Source organism: Tupaia chinensis, unplaced genomic scaffold (assembly GCF_000334495.1).
Source record: "Tupaia chinensis unplaced genomic scaffold, TupChi_1.0 Scaffold000160_1, whole genome shotgun sequence".
NCBI lineage: Eukaryota > Metazoa > Chordata > Mammalia > Scandentia > Tupaiidae > Tupaia > Tupaia belangeri.
In genome coordinates, this window is record NW_006159631.1 from 293,358 (window position 1) to 309,487 (window position 16,130).

Below are 16,130 nucleotides of genomic sequence, written 5' to 3' on the forward strand. Positions count from 1 at the left end.
TAATCATGAATAGATATTGTATATCATCAAATGCTTTCTCTACATTGATCAAAAATTATATGATCAAAAATTACATGATCATGGACCAGCAGTTGGTGTAATGGCTATGTCGCTGGACTCCCATGTATTCAACCGCAGTTTGCTTCCCAGACCCAGTGACTTAAAACTCACGCTGGGCGTGTGTGCATGTGTGCCCAAGATCCTGAGAGGAGAATGGGGGTGAAGGGATTGCAGCATGGTCATCCATCCTGGGGGCTGATTTCTCGCTTTCTGTCTCTCTGTCTCTCTCTGTCTGTCTGGTGAGCGCATGCGCCCTATAGCAAAAATCTCTCAAAAAAAAATTGCATGATCATAGAATTTGTATCCTTCTTTTTCTTATTATATTGTGCTATATGGTTTTGAATATATTGAGCCATATTTGTATCTCTGAAATAAAGCCTTCCCATTTATGGTGTATTATCTTTTTTTTTTTTTAAGAGAAATTTTTGCTATAGAACATGTGGACTCACAGGAGAGACAGAAAGATAGAAAATGAGAAATCATCTCTCAAGGGTGATGGGAACACTACAATCCCTTATCCTCTATTCTTCTCTCAGGATTTTGGGCATACATGCACATGTGCCAACATGAGTTTTAAGTTGCCAGGTCCAGAACTTGAACCATGATTGACTACATGAGAGTCCAATGATGTAACCATTACACACACATCTACTGGTCCTGGTGTATTGTCTTTTTCATGCATTGTTGGATATGATTTTCTAGTATGATGTTGAGAATTTTTGCATTTATATTTATCAAAGATATTGGTCTGTAGGTTTCTTTTTCTTGTTATTTCCTTGTCTTTTTTGGGGATGAAGGCGATAGAAACTTTTAAAAATAAATTTGGGAGGGTTTATTCCTTTTTGATCTTGAGAAATAGTTTGAGTAGAAAAGAGATTAGCTTGTCTGTTAAATTTTTACTGAATTTAGAAGTGTAGCCATCAAGACCTGGGCTTTTCTTTCTTGGGAGGCTATTTATTTCTGATTCCAGCTCATTGCTTATTATCGGTCTGATCAGGCTTTCTATTTCTTCCTGATTCAATCTTGGTAGATTATATGTATCACAAAATTTTCAATCTCTTGGGTTTATTTTTATCTATTTATTTATTTATTTTTGGGTGTATAGTCACTCATAGTAATCTCTCATTATCTTTTGTATTTCTGTTAGGTCTGTTGTAATATTGTCTGCTTCATTGCTGATTTGGTTAATCTGTTTTTTTTTCTATATTATTCTTAATTCGTATAGGTAATGATGTATCAATCTTTCATACCTACTCAAAGAGAAAGTTATTTTTTCATTTATTTTCTGCATAGTTTATGTACCCTATTTCATTTATTTCCTTATTATTTATTTTTTCCTAGTATTTTTAGTTTTTTTTTCCAGTTCCCTGATGGTTGTTAACTTGCCTCATTCATGTTTTTTTCTTGTGAGCACCAATTGCTGTGAATGTTCTTCTTATGACTATTTTTTGCTGTATCACATTGGTTATAAAAATTTATGTGGTCATTATCAGTGTTTTCAATGAATCTTTTTATTTCAGTCTTAATTTCTTAAGTGGTTTTGAAGTATTTCAGGACTAGGTTGTTTAGTTTCCACATGTTTGTGTATTTTAAAAAATTTTTTTCTGTTGTTATTTTCAAGTTCAATTCCATCCCGGCAGGAGAAGATGCTGAGTATAGCTTTTATCCATTTGAATGTGTAAAGGCTTATTTTGTGCCCTATTATTTGTTCAATCTTCAAAAATGTTTCATAGGTGGATGAGAAAGTTGTCAAGTCCATTTGATTTATACCATTTAGGCTCTGTTTCTCTTTGCTTATGTTTTGTCTATATAATTTGTTCAGAGAAGACAGTACAGTGTTGAGATATCCAACAATTATTGTGTTGCAGTCTGTGACTTCTTTTAGATAAAGTAGTCTGTCTTCCAAGTGTTTGGCTGCTCCAGTATTGGGTGCATAGACATTATATGTTATATCTTCTTGGTGAATTAGCTATTTTAGTACTATATAGTGTCCTTCTTTGTCTCTTTTACAGTTTTTCTCTTAAAATCTATTTTTTATGATATCTGTATTGTGATTATAGATTTTAAAAAATATTTTTATTTAAATTTATTTTGTACATTCAATCACATATGTCACTTAGCTTGCAAAGTGAATATTCCAACATATATATTTCTCACAAGTTCTGCTGAGAATACTATACATGTAATCTCCAACAGGTCATAATCTATTTCTATGTCCCATAAATGCCTTGCCTCTCCATTTTTCTCCTTAATGTTTTTCCTCAGACTTCTTTATTCCCCCTTTCTCCACACTGTATCTGGTATTTATACCCATTTTCTATGTTTCTATATCCTCTAGTCATTCAGTTTCAGGCATAGAGTGCAGACATACCATGTATCTCCTTCCTAGCCTGGCTTGCTTCATTCACCCGTAAATCTTCCATATTCATCCACTTTCTGTCAAAAACCAGGATCTTGTTGTTGTTTATTTATGGCTGAGTAGTATTTCATAGAGTATACATGTCAGAGTTTTTTAATCCATTCATCTGTTTGTGGGCATTTGGGTTGTTCCATGTCTTAGCAATTGTGAATAATGCCACAATAAACATCAATGTTCAAGCCCTTTTCCAACTAAGGATTCTTCTGTCCTTTGGGTAGATATTAAGAAGTAGGATTGCTAGATCATATGGTAGTTCTATTTGTAGATCTTTGAGGAATCTCCATATTGTTCTCCACAGTGTCTGGACCAATTTACATTCCCACAAGCAATGTAGTATAGTTCCCCTTTCATTACAGCCCTGCCAGCACTTACTACTATTTTTTTTTTTTTAATCTTAGTCATTCTGACTGGGATTAGGTAGTATCTCATTGTGGTTTTGATCTGCATCTCCCTTATAATAAAGGATGTCAAGCATTTTTTCATATGCCTTTTGGATATTTTTATGTCTTCCTTAGAGAGTAGGTTTTTCAGCTCATTCTCCCATCTTTTAATTGGGTTGATTATCTTTTTTTGGGAAAACTGCTTGAGTTCCCTGTGTATTCTGAGCATTCTGGTGCCAGCCCTATGGCAAAAAACAATGGAGGCTTGAGGATAGCAGCATCAATTATAGCCTTTTCTATTTCCATTTGCTTGACATATCTTTTTACAGCTCTACATTTTCAGTCTATGTCTTTATCCATGAGATGAATTTCTTGTTGGCAACATATTGGGGGATCTTTTTTTTTTTTTTAATTCCATACATTCAATCAGTATTTGTCTTTGGATTAGCGGATTTAATCCATTAAATTTTAATATTATTACCAATATTTTCAGACTTGTCCCTGCTATTTAATTAGCCATTTTCTTGATTTTTTTTTTAATTCTCTTATTTCTATCTGTCTCTCTTGAGCCTTTCTGATGTTTTTGAAGGGCTGGTCTAGTGTTGAATTCTTTCCATTTTTGTTTATCTTACAATTTTTTGTTCTTCTCATATAAAAGAAAGTCTTGCTGAGTATAATACTCTTGGTTGAAATTGTCTCTTTTAGGATTTTGAATATAACTTCTTGTTCTTTCTTTGCTTACTCTGTTTCAGTTGAGAGTTCTGATATTAGTCTAATGGGATAGTCTTTGTGAGTAACTTGATGTTTCTCTCTTGCCACATTTAAAATCTTTGTGATTTTGCCCAATCTAACTATGATTATGATCTTCTCAGATTGATTATATTTCTGATCCTTTGAATTTTTTGGGTCTGGATGTTTGAATGTTTCCCTAAGTTTGGAAAATTCTCTTGCAGTATATTATAGAATATATTTTTGATGCCCTTATTAGATTCTTCAGCTTCTTGAATACTAATACATCAGCTGCTTGGGCATTCAATGATATCTAGTATTTCCCATAAGTTATTTTTATTTTTTGCTCTTTTTACATTCTTGTTGAGGCTTTTGTCTAAGTCAGAGACTTTGTCTTTCAGATCAGAGAGCTTATCTTCTGCGTGGCTTAATCTGCTGTTAATATTTTTGAGGGAGGTTTTGATTTTTTTGTATTAGAATATTCATCTCTAGAAGCTGTTTGAATCTTTTTTATAGAGTCTATCTCTTTGTAGAGTTCCTCTTTCGAGTCATGGAATGATTTTCTTACAACCTGGAGTAGGTTGTCTGTTTTCTTTAGCATCTCATTGAGTTTAGTTATGGTAAATACTCTAAATATTTTTTCTAACATTTTTGTGATTTCCTTCACTTTTTCCATTGCTGGAGATGAGTTCTTGTGTCCTCTTGAGGAGGAAGGGGAGATATTTCTTTAACTTCTATTTTTTGAAGCTCTGCTGCAAGTTTTAGTCATCTGTTTATATACTCATTTATTCTTTCTTATTTGAAGTAGATTTTTGTAGCTTTGTGCACATGTGCTTGCCTTTGATCTGAATTAGCTATGTGCCAGTTTCCCTCTTTTATGGTGGCAGTGTGGTGTCCGCACTGGGAGTTTTGTGTTCAGATTTACAAAGAGAGCTTTCTATCCCCTTTTGTTGATGTGAGTGTGAAAGAGAACTCTTCCACAACCTCACAATGCTCAGATATTTGTCTTCTATATACCTAGTCCTATTGGGTTGCTATGTAGCAGGAGACTGATCTGAGATGTGAGAATACAGAGGTGATATATAAAAGCAAGTGACATGCATAGTGTAGTACACTACACAGAAAAGGCCTTGAACCACATCTTAACTTGATGGGGGCCTTGGATGAAAACCTGCCTGCTTTGTCTCTGCTCCTTCTTACATTGTGGATGCATGAATGGAGAGGTCATATCAAAGGACAAACAGACTCTGATCTGCACCCTAACTGGGACAGGGGCTTGGGTGACCCACTTTCATAATTCTTAATCACTTTTAGTTTTGTTTCCAGGTGGTCTCTTACTAGAAACATTGGCAGTAGCTTTTGTATACTTAGGAGTTGTGATGAACAAAACATCATGAGATTATATCAATCAAGAGATGTGGTACACAAGATGCATTAGGCTGTTGCCAGCAAACATGGCATACTGCTTTACGGTATATATATATATATATATCGATCACACTCTAAAATAACAAAAAAAGTATAGTGTAGTAAATACAGAAACCAGCAACACATTCTTTTATTATTATTTTTTTTATCAAGTATCATGTATTATATGTGCTCTACTTTAGTAGGTTTGTTTATACCAGCATTACCACAAACATGTGAGTAATGCATTAGGCTATGGTGTTTTCATGGCTACACCATTACTAGGCAAAAATAGTTTTTCAACTTTTATAAGTTTTTGAACTTCCATCGTATATGCAGTACATCATTAATCAAAATGTTATTATATTCCACATGATTGTAAATGTGATCTACATTTGGGGTCATATTTTATGTATTACTCTGTGACATAATTTGTCCACTTAACCATAAATTTTAAAGTCTTTTTGTGTCAGTACATAATAAAGCTGCTGCATCATTTTCAGAGGCTATGTAATAGTTTGTTTTTCTTTTTTTCTATTTTTCCTTTTATTTATATTTAAACACTGTACATCTTTATAGCATACAAAATGATTTTTCCTAGCTTGAATACAGTGTATACTTGTCAAGTCATAGATAATTCTATATACATAATATCAACCGAGGACTTCTCATTTTTGTTTCTGTTAAGTGTTTTTTTTTTATTCTAATCCCCTTCTTCCCATCCCATTGCCCACCCCTTTCTTCATTGTTCAGTTTCCCTCTATGCTATTATGTTTTCCATTCTTTCAGTTTCTGCTATAAAGTACAAACATTTGGTAAATCTTTAGCAGAGATGTATAATGCATGTCTTTCATAGTCTGGCTTGCTTCATTTAACATTAAATCTTCCTTATTCATCCATTTTGTACCAAATGTTAGGATCTCATTGTTTTTTATTAATGACTGAGTATTATTCATATTGTATATATGCCTTAGTTTTTAAAATCTATTAATCTGTTTGCAGACATTTGGGTTCATTACACATCTTAGTAATTGTGAATAATACTGCAATAAACATGGATGTGCATGGGACCAGTAGTTAGTGTAATGGCTATGTCGCTGGACTCCCACGTAGTCGACCGTGGTTCGCCTATCGGACCTGGTGGCTTAAAACTGACACTGGGCACATGTGCGTGCGTGGCCAGGATCTCGAGGGGAGAATGGAGGAGAAGGGATTGCCACTTGGCCATCCCCCCGGGAGGTGATTTCTCGCTTTCTGTCTCTCTGTCTCTCTCTGTCTGTCTGTCAAGCACATGTGCCATATAGCAAAAAAATGGATGTGAATATATATATATATATTAATAGTGTTTTACTGATCTTTGGGTAGATATCAGTACTAGAATTACTAGGTTGTTTGGTAGTTCTATTTGTAAGTTTTTGTATAATAATTTTTATAATGGATGCTTCCTGGGTTAGCCACCCACCTTTTGTTAGTTAACTTTTAGATCTTTTTCTGTTGTAATATGTTGTGCTTCTGACTTTCATCCTTTGAATTTTATTCTGTCTTAGGTGCCATAAAATATTTTCTGCCCTTAAAACTTTTGAACCAAGTAGGCAGCTCTACAGATGTGGTTAGAAAGGTAGTGAGCCTCTTTATCTCTGGAGGTGGTTAAAAATTTAGACAAATACTGAGTAATGTTATCACAAAGATGAATAATGAATAACTCTGTGTGCTAACCTCCAGCATAGATCTTAACACACTTCGTAATTTTCCACTTCATTATCTACTTAACTAGTTTATGACCTCTTTGACAGTAAGAACTGTGCCTTATTCAACACTATTCCTAGCACCTAACACAATGTCTGCCATCAAACCAGTGTTCTACATGTTTACAAATTAGTGTACCATGTGACACTACTGTTTTTATTTTTTTGTCTGCTTATCTATCAGGAAGAACCATTATACAGCCACATTTGAATGACCTCCTCTTAAAGTACCATAAATATGTGGCTAGACATTCGGAAATAAATATATTTGTATACTCTTTTGCAGGCAAAGAGTAAGGAAATATTCATGTTGTACATCCCAGGGCTGGATGTCAGCTTGTTAGCCCATTTATTGATTATCTGGGCACTTTTCTCTGTGTCTCAGTCTGGACCTTCAGTGTCTACACTAATCTCAAACTTATTCCTGACTGCTTTCCTCTGAGTCTTCAAAAGAGCCCACCACTAACTGTAACCTCATTTTTCATATTCCTCCCCATGGGTGCATTCATGGCACATTTTATCTGGATGCAGCTACGAGACTGAGAAAGGAGATTATTAGACAAGTAAGAATATAATATGATTGAGAGTGTTAATATTGCCACAGATTCACCAGGTAACTTATGGGCAAGCCTATCCTTCCACTTCTACCGCCACAGTCTCCATTTTATGTAGCCCTATCCCTCTGCTTCTACAGTCACAGTCTCCATTTTGCACAATAAAATTATTAGATGAGATCAGTGTTTTCTACACAGTTTTTGAAACAATAGACGTCTTTATTCAAGCAAAAGTTTATGTGAACAGCAACTTATGGCAAAAATGAATGATATTTGATTTAATGTATTTGCATAAATAAAATTTTAAAGGTTACTTACACATTCAATAATAAAACCAGATTATTTGGATGATTATAAATATTTAAAACCAGAATTTAAGGGCAAGAGTCGTATATTAGCCTAATAATTTTTTTCTACTTTCTGTTTTGGTATATTTATCCCATGAAGCATGAATTATGTGCCAAACACTGTACTAGGCACTGGAATATACTGGAGAGTAAAACAGACATGGCACTTGTGGACATTAAGTTTATAATCTAGTATAGAAAGAACTCTTACAAATAATTATACAATAATTTATACAATAATTTTCACTCACAAATTATAATAAAGCCCATGAAAAATAATGAAATAAAAGTATGAAATTGTTACAGTAAAATAAAGAAGTTATATGAGCCACAATGCAAACAAGATGATCCAGTCATGAAACAGCCTGGGAAAGAGCTTTAAAAGAAGGAGGACAATGTAACTAAAGCTCATAAAGTGAGATAATAGGAGACTGAAATTATGCTGGAAAGGGAAACTGGAGCCAAAGTTGAGGGTATGATAAGGATATTATTTTCTGCCCTGAGTCCTTTGCTCTTGTCATTCCCTCTGTCTGAAATGTCTTTCACTCAGATACAGTGAAATTCACTTAATCATCTCTTTAAGAACTTTGTTCAAATATCATATTCTTAGCAATAACTTTTTATTTATTTACTTTTTAATGTTTTTGCTATAGGCAGTGTGTGCTTGCTGGAGAGAGATGGAGAGAGGAAAACTGAGAAATTATCCCCCATGGGTAATGGCCATGCTGCAATCCCTATACTCCATCTTCTCTAAAGATTTTGGGCACACATGCACATGCACCCAGTGTGATTCTTAAGCCACTGGGTCTGGGCCTAGAATCACAATCAACCATGCAAAAATCAAGCACCTTAACATGAAACCAACTTCTGGTCCCAGTAATGACTTTCTTGATCATATTATTTATAATTGAAGTGAAATTTTACTCTAGTACTCCCAATCTGTCTCCTCTACTTTATTGTTTCATATTAGTATCATTTGTTATTATGTGGTATGTTATATATTTTACTAATTAATTTGTTTACTGTATATTGCCTTGTATTGAAACATAAAATCCCACAAACCATGATTTTGGTTGCTTGGTTTAATACTTTAGCCCAGTGTCTAAGTGCCTGATACAGAATGGACATTCATGAGAGGTATGATTCTAAAAAGGCTTACCCAAATTCCTACCCCCTGCTATGAAATTGTTCAATAGAACATTTATCCAGATACTGTCATTAAGATTTCAATATAATCAAAATGGCAATTCTACCCAAATTAATCTACATATTTAATGCAATGCCAATCAAAGTACCAGACACATTCTTCACAGATCTAGGAAAGACAATCATAAAGTTTTTCTGGAATTATAAAAGACAATGTATTGCCAAAGCAATTCTGCACAAGAAGAGTGGAGTGGTCTCATTCCCTGACCCAAAAATATACTACAAAGCTCTGATAATCAAAAAAGCATGGTACTGGCACAGAAACAGACACATGGACCAATGGAACAGAATAGAGACCCCAGAAATAAATTCCCAACCATTCAGTCAACTGATTTTTGACAAGGGGTACCAGTCAATCCAGTGGGAAAAGGAAAAACTCTTCAGCAAATGGTGTTGGAAAAAATGAATTTCCACTTGCAGAAAGATGAATTTGAACTCCTACCTTTGACCTCTGACAAAAAAGCAAGTCAAGGTGGATGAAAGATCTAAATCTAAGACCTTAAAATATAAAACTGGTCCTGGAAAACACTGGGGAAACTCTGGGAGACATTGGGGGAGGGAAAGACTTCTTAAATAAGACCCACAACGCACAGTTGGTAATCCCCAAAATAGACAAGTGGATTACACCAGACTAAGAAGTTTCTGCATGGCAAAAGACACAGTAATTAGTGTGAGTAGACAGCCCTCAAAATGGGAAAATATTTTGTAAACTATTCATCAGATAAGGGACTGATAACCAGAATTCACAAGGAACTCAAGCAGTGGTGAAAGGGGAACTCTGTTACACTGCTGGTGGGAATGTAAATTGGTCCAGCCACTGTGGAGAACAATTTGGAGATTTCTCAAAAATCTACAAATCAAATTACCATATGATCCAGCAATCCCACTCCTTGGTATCTACCCAAAGGACAAAAGAATACTTAATAGAAAAAGTGCTTGCACCTCGATGTTCACTGTGGCACTGTTCACAATTGCTAAGTTATGGAAACAACCCAAATACCCATGAACAGATGAATGGATAGAAAAACTGTGGCACATATATTCAATGGAATACTATTCAGCCTAGAAAAAAAAACAAACAGAACCCTGGCTTTTGACAGGAAGTTGATGAATATGGAAGATTTACTGCTGAGTGAAGCAAGCCAGGCTCTAAAGGAGAGGCATTGTATGTCCCTACTTAATATATACTGTGTTCACACTCTGTGACTGAAACTAATTGACTAAAGGAAATAGAAACACGGTATATAGTTGTAAATACCAAATATAGTGTGTGTGAAAGAGGAGGGTCTGAGGAAGGACATTTCAAAGAAAAATAGGGAGGCAAAGCATTAATAGCACAAAGAAATGTGGTATTATCTGTTGAAGATATTTTGTAGTTTTAGCAACTGTCCTAGGGAGAAATGTTCACCTGCTGAAATATCCATTTTGTAAACCAAATAATAATGTGATTGAATGTATAAAAGAAAATGAAATAAAAAAAATGAGAGAAAAAGAGATTTCATAGATGTAATTACAGTCCCAAATCAATGTAAATCAAGATAGAGATATTATTCAGGTAGATCTGACATGAGGTTTTAAAACAGTGTTTTCTCTAAAGGGTGTTAGAAGAGGAATTCAGAGGCGAAGCACATGAAAATTGTGATATACTGTTGTAGGCTTGAAGTTGGATGAAGCTGAGAGTGGCCCATGACCAATAGCCAGAAAAGAAACAGTCCTGAAAATACAAGGAACTGAATTCTTCCAAAAGGTAGAAAAAACTCTGAAGAGAATTTTTCCTTAGGGCCATTAGGTGAAAACTTACCCAACTACCACCTTAATTTTAGCTTGGCAATATGCTGAGAGTCAAACTGCACCATACTTAAACTTCTGAATTACAGAATTAAGAGTTAATAGATCATGCTATTTAAAGTCTCTAAGGTTATGATAATTTGTTATATAGCAATAGAAAAGAAAGAACATTAAGTAAATATGTAACAGAATGAATAACTTTGTCCTGAGATTAATGGAAGGTTACTAAAGGGTTTAAGCAAGGGGAAGGCAGGTGTGAGAAAAGGGGTATAACGTAAAACAATAAATCCTTATGGTCTGAAATGTTCACTTAGAAGGAGTGACATTAGCAAGATTGCAGAATTAGAGGCCCCCTACTTGTGTCCTTTACACAACAAGAATAATTTGGATGAAAACTTTGTGGAAGCCTTAGAACTCAGGAAGGAAGTAGCAAGATCCCAGTGGAGTCCAAGATAAAAGATGATCATTTTTCAGAAGGGCAGGCCCAGGCCCAGGTGGCAGGTTCACTGTCCATGGTCTTAACAACAGACCAGGAAATAGCCCCAACCATCATTTACTTGCCTTAAACATCATTTGTCTTTGGTCGTCCTACCAGAATTATTCTCCAAAGAACCTGACAGGGGCCATGTATACACATGCCTCAGAGGACAGACTCACCAAATGTGGCCATGGCTGACTGTGGATCATTAAAGATCCCTATAACTCAGCTCCAGCCCTTCTTAGCTGTGATTTGAGAGCAATCTTGCTTGCATACAATCATGTACAGGAATGCACCCATGTGTGTCTACAGAGCCAGGCCTTGTAAACCTTGGTTTCAACTTCGGACTCAAGCAACCCTGTGACTCATTTTCAGTTTCTCTCAGCTGCAGTTCAATTTTAGTATTTACTTTCCAGGGAAGTAACAACAACCTGGACACAAAAAGAATCTTCTCATAAACTCAGAACAAGCCAATATCATATGTGTACCTGGTAATCTGCCTGCGGCCTGCAGAATCTGAAGCAGACTCTTGTGTCAGTGGCAGTCTTGCTGACCAAAGTCCTGGAAATAGACCAGTCCACCCAAAGAGCAGACAGTACCCTACTGACATAAACCCTTGGTAACAAGCCCTTAATCCATGGACCATACTGAGGATTCAGCAACAACTACATGACTTCCCATCCAAACCTTTATCACCATGATCTCAGAGGCAATTCCATAAGCATAGGTACCCAACAGGAGGTCTTTCTCTACTAAAACCATTCTGTAAAGAATGGAAGTAGTGCTTGTTCTTTTTAAATGTACAGACTCAAAGTTAAATGTATAATTACAAATCATACAAACCAAAAACCATTAAAGAAACAAACAAAGTTCTAATAACCAACCCCAAAGAAATGGAGATCTACAAATTGCTTGACAAAACAAAAACAAACAAAAATCCCTGAAAATAATCATTTCAAAAAAGCTCAATGAGATGCAAGAACACAGAGAGGCAACTAAACAAAATTAAAGAGTCAATATATAAACAAATTAAAAAGCTTAGTAATGAAATAGACACCATAAAAAAATAAATAAATAAAAAATCTAGAACCAGACAACACCACTTACCCTTTATCTGATCTAGACCAGATGGCACCATGTGCCAGCTGCTGGACCCAGACCACACTATGCTTGCTGTCTGACCCAGACTATACCCCTGGCCACCAGTGCCTGTACTGTCTGCTTCTAGCACCAGAACTGCTGAATTGTATCTCATGCTCCCATGACCCACAACACATCCTAATTCAACCTCTGGCTTCATTTGAACCAGAGAGGTTGACGATAGTAAAAGGAGCATGACCACTGGGTGAGAAGAGGAACTATTACCAACATCTGTGTAGCCAGCAAGTACCTAGGCATGGCTACCAAATGAGAGTAGACGGCAGACAGAAATTAGCTTGGTCCTTCAGGGGGTAGTAGAAAGTCAGCAAAAACATCCAGATTACATGACTTCTTCCTACAAAATCAGACAAGAGTCAACCTCCTGAAACTATTTAGGCCCTGGTGAGCAACCTCCCAATGCCTTAATTTCCCTTCCAGAGAAGAAAAACTAAGAGAAATTCCCCTCTGAAACTCCAAAAACCCAAATAACCTCCATGGGTTTCAGCAACTTCCCACACAGAACAGGAAAAGTGTCACAGAGCTAAGAAACTCCAAAATCCCAAATAACCTCCATTGGTTTCAGCAACTTCACACACAGAACAGGAAAAGTGTCACAGAGCTAACATACATTGTAGGGAACCACAAGAGTAGACAGCTTCAGGATAAAGATAACTTGTGGGACCAGCAGAAGGTTTAATGATTATGCCACTGGATTCCCATGTAGTCGAATATGGTTTGAGTCCCAGACTTATTGACTTGAAACTCACACTGGGCACTTGTGCATACAAGCCCCAAATACCAAAATCCTCAGAAAATAGAGGATAAGGGGTTGTGGCATGGCCATCCCTCCTGGGAGGTGATTTTTTGTTTTCAGTCTCTGTCTCTGTCTTTCTTTCTCTTTCTCTCTCTCTCTCTCTCACTCTGGCAAGCACACAATCCCTATAGCAAAAAAAAAAAAAATTGGACCACCATCCTCACCTTGTCCTAAGCTATAGTCCAAAAAAGCAGGTGGAACTGTATGTACAACCAAGTTTTTACACCATGAACAGAACAGAGGCCTCAAAATAGAATGCACCCATTTGAAAGAGGTTAAAGAATTTGAATACAACTGCCTATCTGGCAGGGAAGGCAAGCCTGCATTCTTCCTCAGTTAAATTTCAAGGACAGGACAATGGTTACTTAATTTAACTGATGCCATTCAAAACAGCACCACTCAGCCTCACTGAACTGTATCAAGTACAGGCTATGGAGCCTGCTCTTATCTGGAAGACAAGGCCCTTTGTCAGGAATAAACCTAGGAACTAGGATTGGTCTTCCTTCCTGTCCCCACTCCTCAAACTACAGAAACTAATCCACAAATTGGGAACAACTGAGTACTTCACCAGATGCCTGGAAGCCAGCAAAGAGACATAAGAACTATGAGAAAATGAGGAAATATCTTTCCCCCAAAGGAGCACAATAATTTATCATCAATGATGGACAACACAAAGGGATTCAGAGAAATGTCAAAAAATAGTATTCAGAATATGCACTGACTGAATATTGCACAAAATATGCACTGAACTCAATAAAATGCAAGAGGAAACAGACATAGGCAATCAATTCCAGGAGATAAAGGAATCATTCTATGACATGAAGGAGGAATTACATAAAGAAATACATATCTTAAAAAAGAATCAAACAGAACTTCTGTAGATGAACAATACAATAAATTAAAATCTCCCTTCAAACCATTAACAACAGATTTAACCATGCAGAAGATTCTGATCTAGAAGATAAAGCATTTAACTTAGTCCAAACCACCAAAAAGAATGAATAAAAGAACCAAGAAATATAGACAACATATGAGAAATATTAGGAAAGGGAGAGAGAGAGAGAAATACATATCTTAAAAAAGAATCAAACAGAACTTCTGTAGATGAACAATACAATAAATTAAAATCTCCCTTCAAACCATTAACAACAGATTTAACCATGCAGAAGATTCTGATCTAGAAGATAAAGCATTTAACTTAGTCCAAACCACCAAAAAGAATGAATAAAAGAACCAAGAAATATAGACAACATATGAGAAATATTAGCCACAATAAAATGGCCAAATAGTCATATAATTGGTATTCCAGAAGACAAAGATATTGTTAAATACATAGAAAACTTCTTTCATGAAATATTGTTTAAAAACTTTTCAAATCTAGAGAAATGTAAAGATATACAGATCCATGAAGCCCAAAGAATATCAAGTAAAATCAACTAAGAAGATCCTCTTTATAAAAATCAAAGACAAAGTGATCTCTGGTCTACTGCCCTTTCTGGGTTCATCTTTATGTCTGTGAAGGCCCCAGCTAGGGATTTCCCCTTCCAGAACCCAGTGCTAGTCAGGACATAATCCTTGCAGGCATCTCCATCTCTGCCTCTGCTGCACTTTCTGAGTTCAGATTCACAGCTGTGAAGCCTAAGTCAGGGCCCCCTCTTTCAGACAGCATTGCTAGCTAGGACAGAATCCTTTCAGGAATATCCATCTATACCTCAGCTGCCCTTTCTGGGTTCAGCTTCATGGCTATGAAGCCTGTAGCCAGGGCCCCCCTTCCAGACCCTGGTGCTAGTCAGGAGAGAATACTTGAAGAAACTTTCATATCTGCCTCTGCTGCTCTTTCTGTGTTCAACTTCATGGCTGTGAAGCTCCCACCCAGGGTCTCCCCTTCAAGAATCCAGTGATAGTAAGGTAGGCAAAGTCTCTCTCTCTCTCTGTCTATCTTTTCTGTCCCTTCTAACTTCTTATTCTCTTTTTTTAAAATAGCTTTCTGTCCCCTTGTGTCTTTGTCTTACTAATTTGTCTTTTTTTTCCCTCACCGAGAATGGAAACCTTGGAGGCACCCAAATCTCTGCCTCTACTGCCTGTTTTATGCAGTGGGCAAGTGTGCTGCACTGTTTTGCATTTTTAACTCAATTTATTTTCTGTGACGTGTATTCTGCTTTTTTCTCCTCTTTTTGTTACAATTATTTCTTGCCTTTTCCTTTTTTCCTTTGCTTTTTCTTCCTATTTGTTTCCTAATTTATTTTCTTTTACCATACTTTATTTTGCTACTGACTCCTTGCCCATTCCCTAGAGAAGTCTAGGTGCATAGTAGCTAAACATCTGAATATTGTGAAATTTAGAGTATTCTTTGACCCTCACTATATGGGTTGTAAAAAGAGGGAAAAGACTCTTCATAAATCTGATTTTAAAACTCCTCTTGTGATTGCCACAGTGGAGGACACAGTAGAAAGAAGAAAATAGCACTGAATTATTTTATGGCAAGGGAAAACACACAAGCTCACAGATTGTATGTCCCCACTTAATATATACCAAGTGTCTGCACTCTATGACAGAAACTGTTTGACTAAAGGATATAGAAACACAGTAAATGGATGTGAATACCAGATATAGTGTGTGTGAAGGAGTGGGGCCTAGGGAAGGACATTTGGAGGAGGGATACAGAGGCAGAGCCTTGATGGAATGGGGAGATGTGGTGTTATCTGTTGAAGATATTTTGATCAACTAGACTGGGGAGAAATGTTCACATATTGAAATGTTCACTTTGTAAGCTAAACAATGTGATTGAATGGATATAAAATTTTTTTAATTAATTAATAAAAAAGAATAATAAAAAATTACTTCTCTGAACAGTTAGCCATCAGCGAACACATTACCAAATGACTAAAAATCTGGAAAGAGTCTTAAAGGATGAGAGAATCAAGTAATACATCTCTAGTAAGGTAACACTGTAACTTGTCTCCAAGTAAAATTAGAAAATTTAGAAAAATTAGAAGATATTACCAAAATGTCACAAAGAATTTAGAATATTTATAGTACAAAAAAACTTTATGAGATAAAAGA